The sequence below is a fragment of the Rhinatrema bivittatum genome, chromosome 3 (assembly GCF_901001135.1).
Source record: "Rhinatrema bivittatum chromosome 3, aRhiBiv1.1, whole genome shotgun sequence".
In the NCBI taxonomy this organism is placed as follows: Eukaryota; Metazoa; Chordata; class Amphibia; order Gymnophiona; family Rhinatrematidae; genus Rhinatrema; species Rhinatrema bivittatum.
In genome coordinates this window covers 223,954,255-223,969,887 of record NC_042617.1, presented here as the reverse complement: position 1 = coordinate 223,969,887, position 15,633 = coordinate 223,954,255, and the positions used below count along the sequence as shown (strand labels likewise).

Sequence of the window (15,633 nt, the reverse complement as noted above, 5' to 3'; positions counted from 1 at the left end):
AGCAAAAACTTCTCCTTCTGGTGTTTTCCCAACTCTTGGAGCATTAATCTCTTTTCACGACACTGTCCCTGTTGCATATATGGACCCTTGAGCCGAGACGAGGTTGATACTGCCTCCAAGGGGAGGCCCCTAGTGGTCCTCGTCATCGGGAAGCGATGCATGCAGAGAAGACCCAACTGGAGCTTCACCTTTACCAGCCTACATTCCCTGCAGGTTGAGCCCTTAGGTGCCGGGGCCAGCAGGACTTAGGTGCCGGTCTCTCACATGGAAGAGTCCAAGGAGAAGGCAGCACGGCGTTGGGCAGGCAAGTTTGAGGCAGGTGGCAGACGAAACCAGGAACAGGCCAGAGGTCAAGACAGGCAGCAGGCAGGCAGGACGAATAGGCGAGCTGGAGGTCAGTGCAGGCGGAGGTCAAGCATAGATGAAGTACCAAGCAGAAGTCTAAAACCGGGGAGTCATTCCGAGGGCAGGAACAGGAACAGAGACAGGAGCATAGGAACAAGAGACAGGACCGGAATGCAGGATCAGGAAGGCCAGGCTGTAACGTAGGATCAGGAACAACGCAGGCTATGCACTCAATATCTGAGCAGGACCTGTTGTTGAGGCAAAGTGCTGGAGTCAGGGCTGGGTATATATACCCGGCCTGGCTGGCGTCATCTTCACGGGCTGTGGGGAACTTTTCTGCTATGGACCCTTTAAATTGAGCGCGACGGCGCATGCACCTAGGGGAGCAAGTGCAGAGGCCAGGAAGGCGGCATGCAGCGCCGCAAGGGCAGGCCACATTGGCAGCGGTCAGCGGTGGCCGGCGACGGGGGAGAGCCGGGCCTGGGAGCTTCCTAGTGGAGGTAAGGGGACCCGGACATGGGCGGCCATGGCCGTGGATCCTAACAGTCCCCAGAAGTATTCACCCTCTCTTGCATATGAACTCCTTCAAGTATTCACAACCCTCACCTCCACAACATTCACTTCATGCACTGCTTCCATAAATATTCATCAACTACATTAAGCCCCTTATTTCCTCATCCCCTTTCAGCATTCACCCCCTTTCTTTTGCCACAAATTATTTTGGCCTGACCAGAGCTCTGAGTAACTCCCTCCTTCCCTCTGCTGTCAGCTGAATCCCAAGTCTTGGGAACACAATGAGTTGTGAAGACTGGTGCTGTGTTCACACCAGCCTCTCCTCGCCAGAAAATAGACCAGATAAATGCTCTCTACTCCGGGTAGCAGGTGGCGTGGGGATTGGAAAGGATGGTGAGGGCTGGAGCAGGGAACTGACTGGCTCTTCTTTGCTGTCCTGTCCTAACCCCTTCCTTCCCCTCATGTCCTCCACTGTTAGTGACTGCAGATTGGGGGGGGGGGAGGGGGGGGGAGGGGGGGCCCAGAGGAGGGAGGGGAGTAGATCTGGGATGAGAGAAAAAACCCTCTGATCCCTGCTCCAGCCCCTCCTTCTGTCTCTGCAGCAACCAGTAGCACTGTGAGGTCATGAGGGGAGCTGCAGCAGAATGGCTCTGTTCTGTTCTATTGTGTGTGCTTCCTGTTCCAGCCCCTCCTCTCCTGTCCTCTTCAGTGCTATTTAGTTGCCATGTGGCAAGGAGGCAAGTGCCATGTTTTACACATGAAATAGCCACATCTGGCTCCTGAGCCACAGGTTGGCCACCCTTGGCCTAAGCCTTCCCATACCATTTGCTTATTACACTATGATTGAAACCAGAAAATTGCTTGTATATAAGGCAAGTCTGCACTGATTTGCTGCACACACTTTGAATGCTCAGGTTTCAGCATGGGCCTGACTTTGAGCAAACCACAAAAACATATACCACCCCTGACACTGATATAGGCACAGGCTTACAAAGCACAACACTCAATGAGACATAGACCACACAACTAATAAAGCATACCAGACAGTTAGGCCGATGCAATAAAATGCGCCCAAACGCATAGATTTACGCATGGTTGGACACGTCTTTTGGACGTGCTAAATAAGCATCCAATGCAATACAGTATTAACGCATCTATAACGCGCATGCTAACAAGTGTGCATCAAATAGCGCTAATTGCATTTAAATTCCACTTAAATGACTCGATTAACTACTATCCCATGATGCAGGACCGTGCGTCCAAATCTTGCACATCCATAACGCATTTTTTATGTTTGAAATTTAGAGCAAGCTCTGTCACTGGAGTTAACTTACTAGTGTTAGAGGTAGCTAAAGGTAGGTGAAGGCTTCCCTGTCATTTTAACCATGGATTATCTACACTTCTTTGTTCTACTGAGCTTTCTCTTGCATGTGCAGGCCAGAAAAAGGACTGCCAGACAATGGAGGGCGACAGGTGAAGCTAACAATCCTGAGAACAATGACGATAGAAGTCAAGAGGACCATGCAGCACAGGTACAGCCAAGAGCCATAATCCATAGACCCTGCAGGCAGCGACATTCAGCCACAGACTGCTCTCTTTGGATTGCTTGAGACAGACGTGGTGCGAAGATACCGTCTCATCTCTTAGGCAATTTTGAACCTTTAAGAAGACCTGCATAATGATATTGACCTGTGTAATGACATTGAAATTGCTTGGTAATTTGCATTTTTTTGCCACTGGAAGTTTCCAGAATATGGTTGGCATCGATGGTGGGATAGAACAGTCCTTATTCTCAAAGCACTTCAGTCAAGATTTATGGACAATGATGAAGTGCATGAAGGACTATATCAAATATCCTGAAGACCCAGTGCAAATTCAGGAATTCAGGCATAGGTTCTATGACATTGCTGGGATGCCTAATATGGTGGGTACAATAGACTGCACCCATATTGCACTCACCCCAAAGTCAAAACAGAAGATTGCATTCCGCAATCAAAAGCACTTCTAATTTCTATTCCATGAATGTGCAGGTTGTGTGTGATAGACAACTTAAAATTCTAACGTTCATGTCAAGATTTCCTGGGAGCTGCTATAATTCCTTCATCCTTGCCCAGTCCATGTTGGGAGAAATTTAGCAGAGGGAAAATACAGTGAAGGCTTGCTCCTCAGTAAGTAACAGTTGCTATGAGTCAGTAATGTGGATAGGGGAGGAGTAATATATAGTCACGTGGGGTGGGAGGATGTAGAGTTCAGTACAAGACCCTTGTCTCACCTTACAAATGATGTATGTCAACGTGAATGGTTTATTTATGAAATTATTTCTTTAGTAAAGTATTTATTTGCCTACAGCGCAATCAGTAACTGGAAACATTTGCTAAAATGTTAGGTTACGACCTCTTTCTTTGGTGGGGGTGGGGTAATAATATGCCTGCTCTGTTTATGCCTATTATTGTTTGAGGTAGTTGTGGGTGGATCCTTGGGCCGGTGGCAGATGACCATGCCCCCGGGGGAAGATCCCGAGAGGGACCACCGGTCAGGCTCAGAGTTTGGAGACAGACACACACTAGTTCTTTTATTAAACAGTATATTGAACCACCAGAGGGTGGCTGTAGTGAGCTGGAATGCCCAGCTGGGCTGCAGTCCCTCAGATACTGAAACAGCGATCACTGGAGGCTGAGCAGGAGAGAAACTGAAATATAGTGTGTAGGCAGTGTATGCAAAGCTCATATACCGAACCAGATGGTAACACTCACACACTGTCTCACAGAAGCCCAGGAGCTGGAAGGTGTAGGCTCTGAGAGAGTGATGGTAACTCACTGAAGTAGTTAGGCAGTGAAGACTTCCAGGCAGAAGGGAATTCAGCAACAAGTCCGGAAACATAGTATCCTTGTCCTTGCTAACTCGATGTGTTAACAAATACTGAGACCTTAAATATCCTTCGTGGGTGACGTGATCTTCGGGGAACGCCCCCGAGGTTCACGCCATTGCCGGTACTTCTGTCGGGGCTGCACCGCGCGCGTGCCCCTAGGCCTCTCAGGAACATGGAGGTTTGCAGCGTGGAGCCGATCCAGGGATGCTGGAGGACCTCGGCAGGACGCCGTGGCAGCCAATCTTCCAGCGGATCAAGAGGGAGGCACCAACGAGGTGAGGAGGGCGGAGAGAGGGTATCGGGCACCGACGGACACAACAATGCCATTGGGAGTATTGAATGTGTTTAGTGGTGGTGTGCCATTTTTTGATGTAATTTTGGTATCCCGATTTATAGATGATACAGGCTATAGCTGTAAGCCATGGTTGCTTATCCCACTCCTGGCCCCTTGTACTACAATCTAAATATGCTACAACAAGACACATACCAGCATGAGGTCTGTCATCGAGCAGACATTTGGTGTGTTGAAAAGCTGTTTTAGGAGCTTGGACTGGTGTGGTGGTACTCTGCAGTACAGTCCAGAGAAGGTGGTATGTACTGAAATGGCCTGCTGCATGCAACATAATATTGTGTTGCACTTTGGGATGGAAGAAGAGGTTGCTGATGACTTGCTGCCTGATCCACCTATACAACCAGCAGCAAAGGTGAACACAACAGTGCGAGGCTCCAAGGTTTGGCAAAAAATTACTGATACCAATAACCCCTCTCCTCTTGCCCAGATATACTTCCTGTCTAGAATAAGCAAACTGTTTATTGTGTGAAAAGCTAAATCCATTGCTTTTTGTTTTCATTCAGGAATTGGAATCAGAGATCGATTTGTTTTGCTTTCTTCCTTGAGTTATATTTTGATCTATAAAAATTTATTGAGTTTCTTTTGTAGAGTTTGTTGTGCAGAGCAAATTTTCTGTGACCCTTATGTCCACATCCTCGCATGCCTCTGGTGTGGGCATCCTTCTCACAAGCTCCTAGCGCTGGGGTGTGTCCCCTCACCCTCTCACAAGCTCCCAGCATTGGCATCCCTCCCCTCAGCTTCTCACAGGCCACTCTCACTTGAGTACCTGACGTGGGGAGTGGGATGCATATGAAGCCACACAGGAGCACCAGAAACTCCATACATTGGACTCAAGAATTTGTGCATCCATTCCATATAGGCCTGTGCGATGCACATAATAAACACCCAGGACTCGCACGTCCACTAGCCCATTGCAACGCATATAACGGACACCCAAGTCCTGTGCTTTTCATTGATGTCCAGGATTAGTGTGTCCATTTACATAGCAGCCCCTTGTGATGCACATAATTGATATTAAGTAGGAGGAAAAACAAAACTAAATAAAGTAAAAAAACCAAAACACAGGCAGTCAGGTGCAGGAAACAGATGCTCAACTGACAAGCATCCATTTCCTGAACCCCCTGGCTGTGCGGCTATGCGTCATTTAGGAAAATTGACGCTGATAATTTCGGCGTCGATTTTCCTAATCGGCAGACGGCCGATGCCGATCGGGTTCTTGTTAGCAAGGAGGCGCTAGGGACGTGCAAGCACCCCTTGCGCTTCCTTGCTAATGCGACCCCAGTCAAAAGCAGACAAGTTGGCTCTCTACTTCAGCAAAAAAATTACCAACCTGCTGAAACAACTGACACCAAATACATATTCATCGTCTAGTACTTATCTCCACCCAAACAAAGACATCTCTTTCAATGACTTTGAGCCCATCACCATTTCAGAGATACAATCTGTTCTGAAAAAATTGAAACCATCCTCACACCCTTTTGATCAATTACCATCTAAACTGCTTCTACTAATCCCGGATACAATCTCTAAAGCACTGGCCGACATCATAAATTGTTCCCTATCCCTGATGATCTTAAAACGGCCTCAATCAAACCTCTCCTAAAAAAATGAACCTGAACACCAGTGATCCCAACAATTTCCGTCCCATCTCCAACCTCCCGTTCATAGCGAAAGTTATGGAAAAATTAGTAAACTCACAATTATCGAATTACATTGAGGATAATCAAATTCTGTTCCCTAATCAATATGGATTTCGCAAAGCATTAAGCACCGAAACATTACTCCTTTCACTTACAGACTCCCTCCTCACCGGCATTGATAAAGGTCATGCTTACTTATTAATCCTGCTCGACCTTTCGGCTGCATTCGATACAGTCAACCACCACATCCTCCTAAATCAGCTGGCAAACACTGGCGTCACAGGCACAGTACTGACCTGGTTTAAAACCTTCCTGGAGAACAGAGGATTCAAGGTCAAAATCCATAACAAAGAATCCCGCTGCTATCCATCCTCACTTGGAGTTCCACAGGGCTCCTCCCTCTCACCCACCCTCTTTAATGTTTACCTTCTCCCACTATGCCAAATGCTAACTAAACTTAACCTGAAACATTTCCTATTCGCAGACAATGTACAGATCGTGATCCCTGTAAAAGAATCCATTAATAAAACATTAGATTTCTGGGAAAGCTGCCTACTAGAGATCAATCACCTCCTTACCAGTCTAAACCTAATCCTCAATGCTTCAAAAACCAAATTCCTGCTTATATCACCGGAAAACAACATCATCACTTCAAACCCACCAGCCAACCTTCAAACCTCCCACGTAAGAGACCTAGGAGCTATCCTAGACAATCGTCTTAATTTAAAATCATTCATCAACTAAACTACCAAAGATTGTTTCCACAAATTACATGTCCTTAAAAGAATAAAGCCTCTCTTCCACTCCCAGGACTTCAGAACAATTTTACAAGCAATAATCTTCTCTAAGATAGATTATTGTAATTCTATTTTATTAGGTCTCCCTGCATCCCATACCAAACTGCTACAGATGGTTCAGAACACAGCAGCCAGAATTCTGACCAACTCTAGGAGAATTGACCACATCTCTCCAATTCTCAAAGAACTTCATTGGCTACCAATTCACTACAGAATCATGTACAAGGCCATTACCACCATTTACAAAGTCATACATCACCACGCCCCGCTAAACTTACAAATTCCTCTCAAAAAGCATACCTCCTCCAGACCCATCAGAGAGTCTTATAAAGAATCACTTCATGTTCCTCACGCCAAAACCTTTCAACACAAAACCCTCAAACACAGAGCATTCTCAACAGCAGGACTACCACTATGGAACTCTATCCCATCTGAACTGCGACAGGAACCATGCCTACCGACATTCAGGAAAAGGCTGAAAACATGGCTTTTTAAAAAAGCCTATCCAGTCCTCAACTGATCCTTACCTTCCAGCCATTTATTACCAGACATTACAAACTCTCTATTAACAATCTCTTTCACTACAGCAAAACTACTTCTCTGTAATTAATTTATGCATCATTGTAATTCTGTAATTAATTTATGCATCATTGTATATAATTTGCTCTCAGCTAATCTCCTTTCTTCTTCTCTCCCTTCATCTCCCAGTTGTGCACCTCCCTGTTTTAATGTAACTGCAATTTTCTAACCATGCACTTGTTATAATTTTAGTTTGCTGTATATATCACGCCCTGTTAAATGTAAACCGGCATGATGTGATTCCTGTCATGAATGCCGGTATAATAAAAACACTAAATAAATAAATAAATAAATAAATACATAATTTAAATATTGCATGGCGCCCCCCTGGGGACAATTTAAGAATGTGGGCGCTGACTGTTTATGTCCACTTTCTGCGCATATTTATTGCATTGGCCCCCATGTGTCTATCTCCCCTTTCCTCCTTTTTTGTCTGTGTGTCTCTCTCCTCTTCCTGCCCTGTATTTTCATCTGACTGTGTTATTCCACCTTTTCTTCTGTTCTTGTATCTGTCTTGGCAGGTTCACTGCAGCCCCTCTCTTGTTTCCTAGCCCAGCATGTGAGTTGTGAGGGAGAAGGTGGGACCAAGAGGTCCATTGCCACAGTGATTGGTGTAGCTAGTGGGAACTGAGGGCAGCACTATTCCCTGGGTTTTCACCCTATGCCATCCAATCACAGCACACAATGAAAGAGGAGGAAGGATCCAGAGAATCATTGCTGTGGGACTCTGCAAAGCCACAGGTAGCTAAAGCTGTGCAGTGGCCCAGGACTTGCGAGAGAGAGTTTGCTGGCCTCCCTTGTCTGGCAGAGCAGCCCAGCCTTTCCAGCCACCAAACCTCCCTTTCTTTCCTTCCTTCCTTGCCCCTCTCTGCTTCTGCTGCTGTTCTCCTCAGGAAGCTTTTTTTTCTCCTGAAACACTAGAAGGTAAGAGTTTGGCCTTTTTTTTTCTTTCTACCTTCTAGAACAGTACAGGCTGCAGGCAGGGCTCAAACCTGGGCATCCCTCAGCAAAAGCTAATGGCTTGCTCTAGGAGCAAGAACCCCCATCCTAGTTAAGTTTGTTTATTCCTCAGCTTTTTACCCTTATTTGTTGTGTACTAATCCCTTCCCCTCCCCCGCTTGTGTTCCCTTAGTACCTGCTTTATTGCATGGCACCCTTGCGGGTGCCATGCAATAAACAAACTAGGGAGTTGCGCTAGCAAGGAGGCGCAAGGGTCGCTTGCGCGACCTTAGTGCCTCCTTGCTATCGCGACCCCGCGGTTATCGGCAGTCTGCCGGTTATGAACACTGATGACGATAAACTCGGCATCGGTTTTCATAACTGCAGTCAGCCAGTTATGAAAACAGTGGCCGAGCATATAGGCGTCGGTCTTCAATGGGGCTGGCTGAGGTTCTTTTTTTCTTTTTTTTTACTTTTAAAGAAGTACAGAAAAGCAGTTTTTTCAGCTTATCTGTACTTTTTTTTCAATGCGCTCAGCTATTAATGCTCCAGGCAGGCGTTAATAATTGAGTGATAAATGTGCATCTGAGACGCACATTTATTTTTTTGCATTTAGAGTGAATGAGTAATAGCGCTCATCACATGCATTTGCATGTGATGAGCGCTATTTCATTCACTCCGCTTTGGACGCGCATTAAATAGGCACTAATCCCCCTATTGCATTAGGGGGTGGATTAGCTCCTATTTATCCCACATCCTATTGCGGGTTATACAGTGCACTCAGCTGAGCGCACTGTATTGCATCGGCCCCTTAGAGTGCAACCCCTTCCCTGAGCTTGTGAGTGCGTGTATGTGTGTGTGTGTGATTTCCCCTCCCCCACTCTCTTTAAGCTGAAGAAAACTGTTTTCTTGAGTTTGTTTGAAACCTTTTCCCTTAAGATTCTAAATAAAGCTTGCAAAAGCAAAGCAAGCCTTGTCCAGGAGACTGAGTCTGTATGAGGACAACACAAGGCAAAAGGTCCTCCTTTTGCCTACTTCCCCCCCCCCCCCCCCCCTTGGCTGCTTTTAAAAGCCATATTTCAGTTTTTGTTTCGTTTTTTCCCCTTCTCACATACCCTCCCTTATGCTCCCATTCCATTTTTTTTTCTGGACTCCTAATTTACTTAGATTTTTTTTTTCAAACCCACTTGGCAGACAACATGCCAAGAAATGCTCCCAGAAGCAAAGCAGGGGAAAAGGACTTAGTACCAACCGTGTCAGATAGCAGCCCAGATATGTCCCTCTGCTCCAGAGCATTCCACCACAGGGAACCTTTTTTCAACCAGCTGTGGGATTGGGCAATATAACAACTACCCCTGCCACCAAGCTGGCCATGGTTTTGGTGCAACCCGCAGTCCCTCAACCATCTGAGCTTTTTTCAAATACAACAACCACGATGGCAGACCTGGTGACCAAGGTGCCTGCCACCAAGCTGGTCATATCATACACCAGGTCATCTCAATCCAGTTTTTCCCTTGCCCACCAAAGCCCACCTAGCTAGGAAGGAAATCCCTTCCTATCTGCAGAGACTATCCTTCCCTCGAAGAACAGGTGCAACCCTTGGACCCTGCTACCCCCGTTGCTGTTACTCTACTCATCATATCAGGGGGGGGGGGGGGGAGTCCCCTCCCTCGAGGGAGTAACCCCAAAAACCAATGACAGTTCTGGGGGGCAACCCCAGTAAAACACCACACCCCGCCCGCTAAGCCATTCTGTGTGGCGGTAGTGGCAGGAGATAAGTCTAACTTGACTGCTAACCTTCCCCCTACGAGGACTGCCCCATCACCCAGAGCCAGCATAGGCCGTAAGTGTGGGTTTAAGTGCCCAATACTCATAGGAGAGAAGCTCCAGGAATACGTGTCTGCGATGGCAGAGTTGATAGGCTCTAGAAACATTTCCTGTGGAAAAATGTATGGCAAGGCTGTCATCTTTTTGCCAAATCTTGCCACTACACACAAGGTGCTTATAGAGTGGCTGGTGGTAAAAGGGGTTTTCCACCCTTTGGAGTCCCTAGGCGGAGCTGGAACCAAAGTTATTCTAATGTTCCTCCTTTTCTTCCGGATAACACGCTGGTGACGCACCTCAGCTCTCTCAGGGAGCCGAGGACTCAAATCTCAGCAATCCCGATGGAACATACCGACCGCACGCTGAATTGTATAGGAGGGAAGCTGTTTTAAAGTTGAAGGAAGTGCAAGAGGAGGCTCAGGGGTTTTTCATCATCCCCTATGATGATTTTGCATACCAAGTGTACTATGCAGCAGGGGAGGCGAGGTGTTATTCCTGTAAGGGAGTAGTGCCCCTTGGCCAAAAAATACCATCAGGGCGGCTGCAGTGCCGCACGACTTAGTTCAGCCCCTCAGCAGAAGGACCCAGATCTCTCCAGGCACAGTCAAAAGACCGGCGTTTCATCCAGAAAAAAGGATTCCGGCTCCTCCACCATATGCATAACACAAGCCCCGGCTTTGACATCCAGGAATGCCCAATCACGCAAAAGGAAATTGGGGCATGCTGACTCCTCTGTTGCTGATGCTGGGGTCCAAGAAGACCATTCCCCCACCCCGGCAGAATCCTCGCAGGAGAACCCAAGATCCTGGGCAAAGAGCCCGGACGTACAGGACTCAGGTGGTGTAACATCTAGGGTAGAGAAGCCCCGCAAGGACACACCAACTAACGACTCTCCAAAGATTGGCATACAGGCCGAGGCAGTTGATTCCCCTTCCCTCTACAGTAACATCCAGCCTACTGCACAGAGTTCGCCTGGGAAGGATAACACCACAGCCCCCCCCCCCCCCTTCCAACCTCAGGAATCTGGTTGTGGAGGTGGCGTCACCTCTGAAAGGAACCAAGATCATCTTGGAAAGGCAGGAAGAAGGTGGGGAGAAGAAAGCAGAGGCCGAGAACCAGACATTACAAGAAGGGCTGGCAAAGAAACACCAGTCAAAATTAACTTAAAAAATTGCAGGATCACAGGTCTGAGTCATTTCAGTACCTTCCACTGATGACACCCCAGGCGCCGAATTACTGAGCCTAGGCAAAAGGCGTCAGACAACTCCTAGCCAAAAAGAAGGCGAAGGCCAGAGAAGAAGACCAGCTGGTCTAAACCCAGCAAAAAGCTGAGAGGGAAGATTTGGAGCCCACTTCGGACACACCTTTGTATTTGGGGTAAAACTATTCCTTACTGGTGAGATGCTCATATCCTCCAGATCTGAGTTTTGCCTCCATTCTGGATCTTGCAATCAATGATATAGCTATACCCATCCTGTTCAGACCCCTAACTGAACTCCCGGGGAATTTCCCTCCCCCTCCCCCCTCCTCTCTTCACCATCTGACACAGGTTATACTCGATGGTTTACCACCAAAGAGAGAAAAAGGAATTTATGGCTATGATGTGATTAAAAAATAACTTATGGATAAATGAGCAGCATCAGGTACTTACTATGATAACAATGACGGGTGTTAGTGATCTGACTAAACACCATCTTGTTCTATATCCTATACTAGGGATGTGAATCGTTTATCTGACGATTGAAAATATCGGACGATATTTTCAGATATTGGGGGTCCCCGAACCCGATAGGAAAACCCCACAAAATTTTTCGTGGGGTTCTCTTATCGTTTTGGGAGGGGGCGGGAAGAAAGGACACTTAAAAATAACCCCCAAACTCACCCGGACCCTTTAAATTTAATTCTTTCTAATCTCCCACCCTCCCGACCCCCCCCCCCCCCAAATTTTTAAACTACCTGGTGGTCCAGCGGGGGTCCCAGGAGCGATCTCCCGCTCTTGGGCCAGCGGCTGCCACCAATCAAAATGGCGCCGATGGCCCTTTGCCCTTACCATGTGACAGGGGCTATCGGGGCCATTGGCCGGCCCCTGTCGCATGGTAGGAGCACTGGATGGCCTGCGCCATTTTTAAAGATGGCCATCCATTACTGCTACCATGTGACAGGGGCCGGCCAATTGCATGGATAACCTGTCACATGCTAAGGGCAAAGGGCCATCGGCACCATTTTGTTTACTGGCAGCCAACGGCCCGAGAGCGGGAGATTGCTCCCGAGACCCTTGCTGGACCACCAGGTACTTTAAAAAAGTTTGGGGGGGGTTGGGAGGGTGGGGGATTAGAAAGACTTAAATTTAAAGGGTCGGGGTGTTTGAGTTTTTTCGGTATGACACAGCCGATTAAAACGGGTAAGAACCACGGGAACGAAGATTTCCCGCAGTTTTTACCCGAACCCGATACCGGAAACGAGTCAGGTACCGATTCACATCCCTCTCCTATACAGAATAAATAGTTTTTTGTTTATTAACATAATATATGCATGTAGCAAAATTGAAGGCGGTAAACCTCTGTATTTATGTGCTGGATACAGGGCCATCATGCACTGAACAGTTACATGGAGTTCCTATGTGCATGTGTTATTTTTCATTGATTTGTTTGTGCAGTTGGTTCTTTACTCACTTCGCTGATTACCAGAGCATCAGGATTCTAAGAGATCATTTTACAACTTTGATGCAACTAGGAGAATTCCACGGAAGAAATGCGTTGGGTGCAGGGTGACTTGGGACCTTGGGATATGAAAGGGAATGTTGTTGCGTCCATCGGTCTCAGACAGCTTTGACCCTTGTGCCTCACCTTTTTCTCTGTCCTCCCTGCTAGCCACGTCTGCATGCCGCGTTCTCCGGCGTCCCCGGAACAGCTATGGCAAAGCCTCACGCCATGTTTCTCCTAAAGGCCTCCTAGGGTGCGCACGCGCACGCCACCCACATCTTTATCCATGTCATGGCGGGAACCTCGGGGGTGTCCCCCTCAAGTGACATCACGCCATCCGGGTATTTAGCCTATGTTTGTTTTTTAGCTCATTGAGTTAGTAAGGATTGGATTTGTCTGGTCTAAGCTACTTTGCTGCTTCCGTGTTGCTGCTGGAAGCTCTCTCTGCCCGGGGTATTCTCTAACCTGGGTACCCACTCCTCGGGGGCCCTTTGCTTTCTTTCAGGTGCCTTACTGGGATTAGGTATCCGCTCCTCGAGGGCCTGCTCTCCCTGCCTCGGTGTCTGTAACCATCTACTTCTGCCTGGTGGAATTGTCAACTTTACAGCTACCATCTAGTGAGTAATCTAATTCTCAGTCTGTCTCATCTACAGTTCTGCCGTGCTGGGAAACCCACACCTGGATCTCCCTATACCATCTTGGTGAGACGGGTTCCCTCTGCCGAGGGTCCCTGGACTGCTACCTCTGGATCACCTCACTACTGCCACCTCTGGTGGTATACATCAGCTGTAATAATAAAAGACAAAATTCTGTGTTTGTGCATCCTGAGTCTAGCCCAGTACTGTGGCTCCCCACGGGGCTCCTCCCCGTGGGCGTGGTCATCTTCCACGGTACCCAAGAATCCACTCAAACACCTTGAAACCATAACAAATTTCAATAACAACATTTGGGTACTGGACATGAATGAGTATGCATGGGGAATATATGGATGGATGAATGGATCTGGTTCTCTGGATAAAAAATCACAGCAGCTATTGCACGAGCAAATGAAAATGTATAGGGGAAGGGGGGAATATGGCTGGGGATCCCACCCATTGTTGTGAATGAAATGTCATTTTTCAGTATGTGCTATTTGATGCAGAAGACTAATATAACTATAGGACCTCTTAATATAGATGGCTTACATTCCCCTATAAGTGGAAGAAAATTTAGCAGATTTGTAGAAGTGTAAAGTTATTATTGCCTTTATACAGGAGGAAGATCTGTATTATTGCCTATATTATTGCCTTTATACAGCCTTTATACAGGAGGAAGACCAGGAGCATAAAAAGCTTCAGTGGGAGTGGGTAGGTCAATGTTATTATTCATCCTTTAGCACAAATCAAAGGGGGGTGGCTATCCTTATTACTAAAAATATGCAATTTGAGATGGAAAAAGTGGTGTCTGATTCCAATGAGAGATGGTAGGGGAAAAGTTGCTTTTAATTAATGTGTATGCACCTAATCAATATTCTCTTTTTTTTTTTATACATTTGCTGGCAAAAATTTCACAATGGGCGGTATACTCAATTGTAATAGAAGGCGACTTGAACATTATGGATAATCCAATTGTGGACTGCAAGCCATGTGAAACTCCCTCCAAAAAACAAACAGATGTGGGTATACTCTTTCTATGAAATGAGCATCTATTGATTGATTCATGGCATACTATGCATATGGAGGTTACTGAATTTACTCATGTACATAATGTGTATAAATTAATTGATTACATTCTCATTGCAGAGTGTTTATTTGCAAAGGTCGCCTCCAGTTGTCTATATGACATCCCATTCTGTGATCATGCGCTTGTGGTTACAGTAGTAAAATGAATGTCAGGGAACGGTGGACCCCACAATGGAGAATGGGACCATAGCTTTATGAAGATAAGCAATTTATGTGTTACTTAAAAGAAAAATGGAGGGAATATGTTGAATTTAACTCATTGCCTGAAATTAATCCTGTAACTTTTTAAAATTCAGCAAAAGCTGTTATGAAAGGGCATATTTTGGCTTACCACAAGAAAGAAAGAAACAAAAAAATCCTTGATCTTAATAAACAACTTGTGAATCTAAAGTGCATATATGTTAGGGATATGCAACAGGCCTCCAAGGAAAGTCTGTTGTTCGTCAGGAGGGAATTGGATTCACCTTTCACTGGTAAAACTCAACAAAATTTGACATATTATAAATACAAATTACCGTATGTCAGTGGGGGAACAAATCAGGTAGGCTGCTGGCGCGTTTGGTGAAATCTAGCTCCAAGGTGAAGGGTTTGGTAATGCAGTTGATCTGTGATTTACAATCTCATACAAGTACAACATCGATACTGGAGGCTTTTGAAAAATATTACAAGCATGATGACAGTCTTTCTTTGGGGATATGGTCCTCCCTCAGTTAAATGACACTCAAAGAAATAGTCTTCAAGCACCTACTCAAAGGGATAGATTTTAAAAGCCCTACACACGTAAATCCACAGGATTTACGCATGTAGGTGGGGTTACACTCGCTGGGCCTATGTTACAAAGGCGCAGCAACACGTGTATGTCCCGGGGCTTCGAAAAAGGGGCGAGGAGATCCAGGGGCAGGGTGGGGACAAAAGCCTCCGGCACAGCGGCCATTTGTCACCCACGTCAACTTTATAAAATCTACCCCAAAGTGATTAAGCAACTTCAGTTAGCTAAGACGCCAGGTGCAGACGGCCTGAGAGCTGAGTTCTATAAGATTCTAGGCTAACTCACACTTTGATCTCTTAAAGCAGCGGTTCTCAACCAGTGTGTCATCAAGCACACACAAATGTGTTAACACACTTCCCGGTCCCCCACTGGCCCGGCTGCTCCCCCTGCTCCAGCGAGATGCAAACTCTTCCTCCGCCCGGGCTTGAAATGCTGATAGCTCGGGCGGAATGCGGCAGAAGAGCTGGAGTCAGCGGCACTAGCAGCATGCTTCCTTCTTCTCGCCTCCATGGCCTGGAAGAGGAAGTGGTGTGCAGCGGTCACATGCGCAGGAAAAAGAGATCATGCTAATGTACTAATGCAT

The 15,633-nt window shown here is 46.7% G+C and overlaps 1 protein-coding gene and 1 long non-coding RNA gene across 3 annotated transcripts in view; one reads left to right on the top strand and one right to left on the bottom strand.

Moving 5' to 3' along the window:
* Positions 1-15,633, bottom strand: part of LOC115087277 (clusterin-like) — an 812,938-nt gene that overhangs the window by 227,531 nt on the left and 569,774 nt on the right. The window lies entirely within an intron of this gene.
* LOC115087278 overlaps positions 7,807-15,633 on the top strand; it is a 185,286-nt gene continuing 177,459 nt past the window's right edge. Inside the window, exons 1-2 of the long non-coding RNA XR_003855486.1 lie at positions 7,807-8,019; positions 14,138-14,214. This is a non-coding gene — a long non-coding RNA (uncharacterized LOC115087278). The remainder of the gene's footprint in view (positions 8,020-14,137; positions 14,215-15,633) is intronic.